Raw genomic sequence first — 9912 nt, forward strand, 5'->3', positions numbered from 1 at the left:
CCATGCCCTTGCGCTTGCCAGGCAAGCACTTATTCTACTGAGCTAACTCCTCGGCCCCTCTCTTTGATCTTGAATGTGAAATTTTAGATGAAGTTGTATAGTAAAGCTCCAAAATATTTTTATTTTTATGTTAAATTTCTAAATTCTTGCTGTCATTTTCTTTTTCTTTTTTTTTTTTCTTCCTTGTTTTACATTTTGGTTTGTTTTCAGTTTTAGAGGGCCTGCCAAATAGCTCAGCGAATTAAAGCCCCTGCAAGCAGGTGCAGCTGCCATGTGTTCAGTCTCCCGGCCTGCCTTGCCAGCCCTGCTCCGGAGCATGCTGAGATGGCAACTGAGACTCGGCATGGTGGCTTACACGTGTAATCCCAGCTCTTGGGAGGCTGTAATAGAGAGCCACTATTGCTCTGGGTCTGATCTAGTAGTGAGACCCTGAACACCCCGTAGACCTTTCCCTCACACGCACACACACACACACACACACACACACACACACTTTGCTAATGACCTCATGTTCTCTGTGATGTAGGTTTTTATTTATCTATTTATGTATTTTTATTTAGTAAGCAGTTCATCATCACTAAGTGTATACCCCGATTATCCTGCCTGCTTATTGGTGTTTGGACTTCTCTAGGTGGATGTTTTCCTTCTTCTGGAATTTAGAAACTCAGCTCCCTTTGTAAAGGCATCTCCTTGTGAGAGCCCTGAAAGTATAAACACAATGGAGTCTGTTTTGCATTACACAGCATGCTGGCAGCCCTCTGCAGAAGCCCCTTGCAGAAAAGATCGCTACTGTTCAAAATCCCAATATTCTCAGTGGGAAAGTGGGAAAGACTCTGCCCGCAAGCTCAGCTACCATTCGTACTTGTTACTTTTTCTTAATGAGTGTCAGCGTGGGAAATGGGTATACGTGCTTCTTACCTCCAGGGCGGGAGCCAAAGATCAAACAGTTTTGGGTGCTGCAATCTCCATCCCATTTCTAGCACATTAACGAGAATGTTCTTTGCCAGTTTTATCCAGCTGCGTACAGCTACGTTGAGATCACAGCATTTATTTTATGATTATAGGGAAGTATCTATCAGTCAATATTAAAGGAGAATGGATCTGAATTCAAGTATTTATATTCTAGGATATATATCCCAAGAGCTTTAAAAGTCTGCCCCAATTTTATTTTTATAGTATTGCTTTTGAGAAATTTATCAGGAGATATTACTGAAAGGTTAAAGTCAGAAAATCTAGCACTTTGCCCAGAGGTTAGTGATAATAAAAAATACCTGAAATCCTTAAAAATACATATTTTACTGTATAATTTCTGATTAGGACAGTCCATTTACTCTTATTGAATCCTCTATTTCTGGTAAAAACACCAGATCCATCTTCAGAGTTTTTTTTTAAATTGTAAATTAGAACTTGCTTAAGTGACACATTAAGTAATTAATATATGTTTCATATTGTATATATAAAAATAAGGCACTATATCTTGACATCAAGAAGATAGTATTCCAAAAATGTAAATAATTAGTTTCACTGATCTAAAGTCTTAATTACGACAGTCTATTTACCACCCTCTACTGCTAGCTATAGAATTTATCTATGATTTATTCTAGCTCCAGGCAACTTTTACACAGGAAGGAAAAAATGTGAACGGAGGCTGTCCCATCATGAAAAGAAAATGCTTTCTATTGCCAGAAAAAACCACAGTTCTCTTTCAGACAGTCTTTCCTGCTGTGCTATCAGGCACTGTATACATCTCATTTTATAGTCACAGAGTTTATTCCCTAATAACTGATATATCAAAATGTAATCCTGCTATGCCACAATGCCACCTTTATATAAATTAGACCCATTTTAGGACCAAATACCTAAAGCTGGAGAGAGAAAGATTCCATGTAATAGATTTGTCATTTTTACGCTCTAGTTCAAAGCTATATGATTTTCTCTATCGCCATCAATTATCTTTCTAAAGCTGTCAAATATGTTCTCTTTTACTTCTTATGCAGCCAGAAAATAGAAATAAGAAATGTGATTTTTAAAGGTAGATTAGTTATCAAAGCAGGGGAAATGTCTTTGAATTAGGTCATTCTTCCATAGCATAATGCATTTGAAATTCCCTGTAGAGTTGTGCAAGGAGCACTTAGCAATACAGACTTGGGGAATGTCAAACACTGGGTATCGCAGATACTTTTTCTATCCCATTATTTATATAGCAGCCTTTGCATTTACTGAGACAGGGGCAGTCCATGCAGTGTCTCCTAGCACAGTGAACATGGATGACTACCTTTCTAGGTGAGCACTTATAATGTCTTTTTTCTTCATATATTTGTCAAAATTCATCATCTCTAAGACTTAGTTTAAAGTGTGGGCTCAATTTGGCTTTTCGATTTGCAGAGGGAATAGCTATACTTTGGATAGTTTTCTGTTGTGTCTATATACAACCAAAGTTTCAACTACTTGGATAGTGATTCTACACACAGTGATTTTAGATACTATAGGCAAAGGTTACAGAAGAGTCTTCAGCCTTTTGTGGCCAGAAAACATGATCCCAATACAGACAGAATCAAGCTGAGATTCAGTTTTACCTATTATGACTGTCATATGTTATTCCTAAGGTGATTTAAGATGCCTTACAAGGATATACAAAATGGATAGAGAACAATGTCATTTCAGAAAAAAAAATGTGGGAACAAAATAGAATCCAGAAAGAGAAATCTATGTTGTAATAACCCAGAACCCTACAGTGGATAACCTATAAAAAGGAACCTGACTAATAAACAAAAAGCTTGTAAGTTAGAAGAATTACAATATCCATGAGATACAAACAAAATGATTGCTAAGGAGAAAATGTAATATGCTCCACTCTTAAATGAGATGGCAGTTCCTCTTGAGGGTCCTTATGAAAGGATGTTGAGATGTAGAGGAATCAGGTGTACCCAAAGTGTCACACTGCTCTGAAGAGATGAGGATTTCACTGGCATAGAATCTGAAGCCTTTTCGGATCAATACTATGGTATATAATTCATCATGTTTCATAGTCTTAAATGTAGAAATTGTTTTCATAAGAGAATATCTTTAACTCTCTGAAAAATACCTGTATTTGAAATAAAGTGAACATTGCTAAATCTACATTTGAAATTCAAAAGCAAGATTCACACATTCAAACAAAATTTAGTGGTATTAATTTCCATAATCAGATTGCTTTCCTATGTAGTAATTTAACTTGAACGTCAGCCTCTTTTTCGCCAAGGCATAACTTAGTACGCCGTCTTTAGATTTTATCTCCCTAGCATCTTCTAAGCTCCCCTCTGCTCCTTCCAATCATAACCATGGCTACCATTTGGTTCTCATCGTCTCTCGTGTACATCCTTTCTTCAACCACCTCTTACAATCTATTTATCCCTGGCAGTCTTATTCTTCAGTCCAAACTGATTGTTCTACACTGCAAACATGTTTATGTCTGCTCACTGTTCAGGATATTTCACTTGTTCTCATGACTATATGTGCCTGTCTTTTCTTTGTATACACATTATTGAAGTAGTAATTTCAGCTGTTTAAGCATTTCGTTTCTTGATCCATGGGCACTGATGTACATTTGATACTCATTTTTGTACCTTTTCCCTTTGCATAAATTGTTCTTGGTTCAGATGTTTCAGCCTGAATATCACTTTTCTGACACTACCAGTGTTGGTTGTCTTAGGTTGAGCAAAGCTGTTTTGGTCTTCATATTTGTATTACTTTTTTATCACTTTTAAAACACTTGTATTTTTCTTTGTCCCGTGAGACTTCGAGCTTTCTTAGAATAGCAAGCATGCTCTTTTGTTGCTCTAATTCAACTCATAACTTTACTTGTACCTGGTAATAACAAAGATAACTGTGACAGTGTAGTTCACTATTTTAAGGAACACTACACACTTGCATTTTTACCTCTCACAAGAATTGTGTGAGATAGATAGAAAGGCTACCTCTATCTTACAGATAAAAAAAATGAAATAACAAAGACTGAAAGGTTAATCACATTCTAAAATGCCACTTGGCTACTGAGTCCAGTACAAAAGCCAGAGAGAAGGCTAAGTGACTTACTTTTAAGGTAAAAGATACCACATCCAAGCTCCAAAAGAAAATACATCTGAAAGGGATTTATTTTTCAATGACTTCAGCTGAAAAATGTTTCCTATACGAATTAGCAAGGAACTCATTCAAATTGATACAAATAAGATAAAGTCAATTAGCAGATATCAAAGAAAGTGAACAAGGCAAATAGCAATGGAAAACTGTACCAGTGAGCTGAGTTACACCTAACTTGTATTTAATGCAGGAAGGCCTCATGGCAGTACATCACCATGACAACAATTGTGGTACCTGGCACTGTGCCATTGGATGAGTGACAGGACCTAGAGTTATTTCTTGAGCTTTCATTGTTTTTCTCAGAACCTTAAAATCTCACCTACTGTAGGTTTTGAACATGCAGGAAAATAAAATAATTAAAATGAACATTTAAGAAATCATAATTTAAACACTAGAAATATAGAGAAAAAAAGCATTTTATTTCTTCGTAAAGAACTTATAATTTCAGAACCCACTTTTCTAAGACTGGTCCAGCTCCCAACATTTTACTCTTTTTCACAAGAATCTCCTTCTCTTTTACAATCCCTTTACTCATATATGTTAACTATTTACCTCATAAATGCTGGCATTATTTCTTATGTCTTTGTTCCACTATCAACTTTTTTGTCCATGTCCCCCTTTCAATTATTTATTTTTGTCAAATGACAAAAATGCAGATTTATTTGCCTGAGACAAAAAGATTACCTGAATGCTTTGTGCTTTTGTGGGAAGTGAAAAACATTTGTGTACTGGTAAATCAGGGAAAATTTGAAAGAGACATTGGTTTTCAAATACGTTCTTTATTTATGTAGAAATTTTTATACTACCAAGCTAGGGGTTTAGTTTGTCCTTCATCTACAAATGATGGTTAATATGGTATTTTATCGCCGAAGTTTGAATTGTGTTATGGAGGAGCTAATGATATTTAATGAAACCGTGGTATATAAAATAATTTCATATCAAAGCCAGCCCAAAGGAGAACCCTTATACCTGCAAGGCATACAGCACGCTTTTCCTATGTATTCAATTTCGTGATACTAATAAGTAAATACTTTCACCTTACCAATACTACTGACAAAGAGGCTTCGGAACAGAAATGGAAAATGATTTATCGAAAGTCACATAATCACCTGCAATCAGACTTAGAATTCAGGGATTATTATTATTATTTGTATTAAAAGACATGCTTTTATTCACTAACCCTTATTATCTGTGCTACTCTACATGAATGAAGGAACTAAATTACTGGATATATGAGATTTCCTGTCCTTTGTGGTTTTCCATTAAAGTAAGAGAGATGAATAAATTTAGAACCTTGTTACCTGATATCATTGGACATAAACGAATAAAGCATGAATGCTATCTCTGTGCATTGAATAAAATATACTAGACAAAATATCTAGAAATGGATGTAGTTGAATTCATGCAATTTAGTTTTAATTTAATGGTCCTCATTCCAACTTTAAGTGAAGTACTTCTATTTGAATACAAACCAAGCTGTTTGGTTTTCATGTATTTAGTTTATTACTATAAGTTTGCAATATAGATTAAATACTTTCCTCAGAATCTTTAATACTCTCCTGCCCCCTCCCATTCTGACCCATCCTTAGATACCCATCCCAACTTCCTGACTCTAAAAACAAGTCTATCTTTGTTTCTAAAATTATGAGAGGCTATGAGGGAAACCCTTTGAAGTTCTCACAAATTTGTGAACCCTTTTCTAAAAAGTTAATGATACACTCACATTTAGTATACATTGTAAATGAACACACATGCCTCAACCTCCTCGTGCCTACCCATAGCCTTCCTGTGAGATTAACCACCTGAGTCTTGGCTCTTAGCAGATCAAATGCTCATTTCTTTCTCCTTCTATGCCACTTGGTGGATCTGTGATGACAGGTTCCTGACTTATGGTGGTGGAGTATGGGTTTGGTGGTGGCAGTTCTAAAAGTGTCCTTTGAAAGAGAATCCAGCACTTCTGCTCACACAGCACTTAAAAAAATAATATTTTGTATGTATTTCACTGTCTTCTTTGCCTATTTTATTTCCATTGTGTTCCATTTTGTTGTTTCTTTTATTCCACCTATAAATTTTAGGCCAGGAAGATGGCTCAGTGTAATAAGTGCTTCCCTGGCAAGTGCAAGGGCCTGAGTTCAATCCCTGGTTCCACCAAAAAATAAAATAAAAAATAAAAAATAAAAATAAAATAAAGGTATAAATTTTAATTGAGGTCTTTCGAAACATGCAGAAGAATAAGCCTCACATATTACACAGGTTTTTTTTCTCTAGAAATTCTCTTTTTAGAAAAGGTTGTAAAATGATGTGAACCTATTTTTGAATTGGAGAAAAACTATGAAAGATGGAATGAGTTAAAACGTAATACCGTAATAAAATAAAGTTTCCAAAGCATAGCAAAATCCTGAGGGATATGACAGAGAGGGACAGAGTACATGCGGTACGTAGCTTAGGGGATGCGTAGCAAAGTTAGGACATTTGAAGCAATTGAGAAGAATGGATTGATCAAACATGTTTATATTTTATATACCAATGCATCTTGATTTCCAGGAGATTTTTAAAGATGTATTTGTTTCTCACTCTATTCTCAGCCCTTTTTGTTTTTATTTAGTTTTATTTTTCAGTATGTATTTACCATACATAATGATCATATTCATCATAGGGAATGTACAGCTGTACAGGGTGTATCCTTATTCCTCTTCCTTCCCACCCCCTCTCCCTTCAACCCTTCCTCCCCTCTTCATCTACAGAGCTTTGCTTCCATTTACCCTTATTCAAAATCCTTTAACTCTTCTTTCTCACCCCTCCTACCTCCCTTCGCATTTAATCACATTCTTCCCACTTCCCAGTATCTATCTTTCTTTCAAGTTTCTCACATGAGAGAAGTAGTGTAATATTTAAATTTGAGTGCTTGGTTTGTTTCACTGAAATTTATGGTCCTGAGATGCACCCATTTACCAAAAAGTTCCTGATTATTGTCCTTCCCAGTGGACTATAGCTTCACCACACACAAAGACCTCATTTTGTTTCTATTTTCATAAGCACATCAAGTGTCTCCAACAGTTAGCTATTATAATTGGGCTGCTATATACGTGGGTATACATATATATCATCAGGATATGACACTTTTAATCCTTTAAGAAATACCTAGAAGAGCAGGGCCGGCCGATAGCTCAACAGATTAAAGCACTTGCTAAGGCAGAAGAATGGGCAGGTCAATCCTGGTTGACTGTGCTGGCCCCACCCCCTGGGACATACTGAACCAGTGGTTGAGACTGGGTGTGGTGGCGCGTGCCTGTAATCCTAACTCTTGGGAGGCTGAACACAGGCAGATCACTACGAGTACGATCTACATAATGAGACCCTGTAGGCCCTTACTAAAATACAATAAATAAATAAATAAATATAAAAATAAAATTAAAAGATATACCCTGAAGAGAAAAAACAATAGATATTTGCATAACAGTAGTGCAACAAGTAGAAAGAGTTTTTCTTTCTTTTGTTTTGTTTTTATTTCAGATAAGAAGTGACTAGGATCACATGAGGATGAAAACAGCTGTGAGGGTGGGGTGGGTAGAATACAGATGGATTTGTTTTAATTTTTTCCCTTTTCTGGTAAATTCTATGTGAAAATATCAATAGCTTTAAAATCTATTGGGTTCCCTACAAACTGCCAAAATCCTACCAAGAATTTTAGATTTTTTACGCATTTTTTGAGTAACATTTTTCTCAAGTTATGAGCATTGTCTATTTAAAATAATTTATTGTGGGATTGTGGAGTACATTTCTTACTTTTAAAATCCAAAGGCTTTCTAAATATCAATTAACTGGTATTTTACCATTTTCATTTAACATTATAATTGATTTCTTTTATAGAGTATCTTGTTCTTACTTTTTGCTTCTTTTACGTAAAGGTCTTACATGTATTTCTGTTTCTATTTGAATATGATTATTTTAGGTAGATTTGAAATATCTCAAGATAATAAATACATCATTCACAATGTTCATTAAAATATATCAGTGCCAAGGTGCACACTTGAGGTTTATGAACTGATTTTATGGCTTAGGGCAGAGATACTTGTCTAAGAATTCCATTCCATCACTCTCACTGGGAGAATCTACCCTAACAGTTTGTACCCAGGGATGTGGTTGGCTCCCTGTGTGGGCAGTTACTACCAGTCTTTAAAATTAAATGTGCATCATTCAATTTGTAATGATCCTTATTTTATATTTTAACAGCAACTTGGTAGTTGATAGGTAGCTCGACCTGAAAATACTATTTTTCTTCAAATGTCATTTGTCGTGCTCTCACCAGTGCCCATGAGTTCCGTGATTTTTTTTCTTTTTTTTTTTTTTTTGGTGACTCATACCAGTTGCTAAGTAACATGGAAAAGCGCAGCTGCAAATTCTCCCCCTTCAAACTGCCGCTCCTAAATGTGAATAAAACTGTAGACATTCTATTTTGGTGTTGAGAACTCACCACTTTCTAAGCTTCTGTGTCAGATTCTCTGAAGCATAATGGTGAAGGTAGTAAAATTACAGGCCACAGAGTGCTTCTAAAACATATTTGCTCCTTCTTTTTTCCTCCAGGTTCAATAACATTATTTCTATTCTACCTCTGACAATCAATGAGAGTCCCATATGCATAAATTTAATTAAGAGCCAAGAGGCCTCATCGCTTGATCTCACGAGATAAAATTGTTAAATTTGGTGATCATTCTTTGTCCTCTGTCTGGCAGAATCTATGAAATAGTTGAGTCTCATATCACTAAACCTCTAAATGGCATTCGTTCTATACAAATTTTATAAAATTTTATTACCACTTGTATTTCATCTCTACTTGAATGACACTGAAGAGAGACCAAATATATTCAGAAAAGATTTCTACTTTTAGGTGCTTTACAGTTTCTTGCACCCTCCCTAGATAAGTGAAAATGTTCCCATAATGGTAACATGAAGTAATGACCTCTGGGCAGCAATCCAGATCTTTTCCTTCTTCCGTATCCCCATGAAGTCTGTGCCTCAGTTCAATTCAGGTCTTGGGGAATAAAGCAAATTTTTGTAATATTGTTCCCTCTGTCTAAGTTCAGAGTTCCTAATTGATTTAGCAAGAATGTTCCTGTTGGGAAGAATTCCTTGGAAATGTGGAAGTTTTTTCATGGATATGTATTCTTGTCCTGTATTACTAATCTGTCTTCTTCAGGCTGTGACATCTTGCAGAGAAAATGTTTTGTGTATTTCATTTTTAAATTCATAAGACCTGGCACACCTTCTGGGTTAGTACAGTTACTACATATTTTCTTTCTGCCAGCGAAAGTCAGAATACTTCAGGAAATGGCTCATATTCTATGGCTAGTGGAGCTGCAGCTTAAAAATTACTTCTTTTCCAAACAAACTTGTATGGCAGAAACATCTCCAGGTTTTATATTCTCAGAAATAATCTATGAATCATTTTTTTCATTTGTTTTTCTAGGATCTTTCTTCCCTATATCAGAAAATATAAATTGAAAGCAAGTAATGATTGAAGATTCGCCATCCTTTTTATTATTACATAAAGCAGAAGTATGATACTGAGAATACCTGGAAGAGAAGTTACCCTCAATTCAAAAGGATTTTTATATCAGTATGACAGTTGTAAAATACATTTGAATGAATTTATTTTTTATGAGAATTCTTTTTTTTCAAAGTTTTATTGATAAACATATAGCAATGAGACAGTTTCAAATCAAATCCAAAGTACAGTTTCAACAAATAATACACTGCATATATTCTTCTTAGTGGTTAATTGCTGTACAAGAT

Source organism: Octodon degus, unplaced genomic scaffold (genome assembly GCF_000260255.1).
Source record: "Octodon degus isolate 3935 unplaced genomic scaffold, OctDeg1.0 scaffold00013, whole genome shotgun sequence".
NCBI classification, from domain to species: Eukaryota; Metazoa; Chordata; class Mammalia; order Rodentia; family Octodontidae; genus Octodon; species Octodon degus.